We start from the raw sequence: 2,082 nt of genomic DNA on the forward strand, positions 1-2,082 counted from the left end.
CGTATGAAAAAAAGTCCCGTGTGGAAGGGATTACGGTTTAGCCATCTAACTTAGAGATATCAAATATAAAATATACAAGAATAAGGGCAGAGAATCGTCAATTAATAATAGAATTAATAATTAACAATTTTGCCAAGTAGTTCAGTATGAAAAAAACCTTTATCGGTAAAACTATTTATCATTATAAATATACAGGGATTAGCAATTGAGTTGCTTCTCCAACATATATATATATATATACACACACATATGTATATATATATATATATATACATACATACATATAAGTGTAGGCACAATGACCCAGTTGTTAGGACAGTGGACTCGTGGTCGTAGGATCACGGTTTCCATTCCCAGACCGGGCGTTGTGAGAGTTTATTCAGTGAAAACACCTAAAGCTCCACGTGGCTCCAACATGGGGTAATGGTGAACTCTGCTGTACACTTTCACCACAAATCTCTCTCACTTTTTCTTCCTGTTTCTGTTGTACCTGTATTTCAAAGGGCCAGCTTTGTCACACTCTGTCTCACGCTGAATCTATACGTTAACTACGTCAAGAGTAGACGTGTCTGTGGAGTGTTCAGCCTCTTGCATGCTAATTACACAAGCAGGCTGCTCCGTAGATCGGAGCATGTGGAACGTACGTCGTCGTAACCGACGTTGTGCCACGATGTATATATATTTGTATATACATACAGAGTGGGTAGAAAGTAACTAGGCATTAGAAATTGCTTATGGAGCTTTTACTGTCACGGAAGTCACGAGAAAAATATATTTTAAACAGACAACACTAATGATGATTTCTTATTTTCTTATTTCTTCTTTTCCAGGAGCAAGCTAAGATGACATTAACTGTGAAGTGTGGAATTCTAATGTCTTGGTTCCGTGATAGTGGCGTGCATGGAGAGGTAAGCATGCAAATCTGAGTCTGGAAACAATAAAAAGTTGACATGCAAAGCTGATTACCACGGGCTCTTTGAACGATGCGAGAGTTGGCCGCCCAGCCATATCTCGATCAGCGGAGAACGTGGCAACAGAGCTGGCAGAAACGACGAGCTGGCAGAAACGTAAACACGCCAGGCGAAATACGTAACGGTATTTCGTCTGCCATTACGTTCTGAGTTCCAATTCCGCCGAGGTCGACTTTGCCTTTCATCCTTTCGGGGTCGATGAAATAAGTACCAGTTACGCACTGGGCTCGATATAATCGACTTAATCCGTTTGTCTGTCCTTGTTTGTCCCCTCTGTGTGTAGCCTCTTGTGGGCAGTAAAGAAATAAGAAATGTTTAATCGCAGCTCGCAAAAATCAGCAGCCCGGGAAAGTGGACTAACAAGACTAAAGAATTGAATTCTCGTCTATGGGAACCCCATTACGTGCAAGAGCTAAAGCCCGAAGACTGTAGCCGCAGAATTCCAAAAAGTCGAGATCTCACTCCATGTGATTTTTACCTGTGAGGTTACACAAAAGCGGAGGTGTAAAACAAAAAACCTCGTACACTGGAAGATTTGGAGACACGGATTCAGGCGGTTCTGAATGAGATCCTTGACGATGTCGTTCAGAATGTTGTCCATTCCATTCCTCGGTGTTTAAGAAATCCGTTGACGATACCAGTACTTACGTTGAAATATAAAAATTTACTTTTATTTTCCCATGTAATAAAGAACATGTGTCATTCGTTTCAATAACACTGTGTATATATATATATATATGCATGACGGATTCTTCCGTCTAAGACGACGAATGAACATTTTTTTGCCGAGAAGCCTGCACAGCTGATTTGTTTATAATCCCTATATATTTATGATTATAAATGGTTTTACCGATAAGGTTTCTTCATACTGAGCTACCTGGGAAAATTGTTAATTATTAATTTTATTACTAATTAACGATTCCCTGCCCTATATATCTATATTTTTAGTAATACCTCTAAGGTGGATAGCTAAACCGCAACAAGTCGTACGGGACTTTTTTCTATGCGGGACTATTTATGACACATACTGAATTAAATTCATTGAGGTGAGAGATTTTAAACTCACTGGCCGATAAATTTCTTAATGTCTGCCTCACGTGGTCTTGATGTC

Source organism: Octopus bimaculoides, chromosome 12 (assembly GCF_001194135.2).
Source record: "Octopus bimaculoides isolate UCB-OBI-ISO-001 chromosome 12, ASM119413v2, whole genome shotgun sequence".
NCBI classification, from domain to species: Eukaryota; Metazoa; Mollusca; class Cephalopoda; order Octopoda; family Octopodidae; genus Octopus; species Octopus bimaculoides.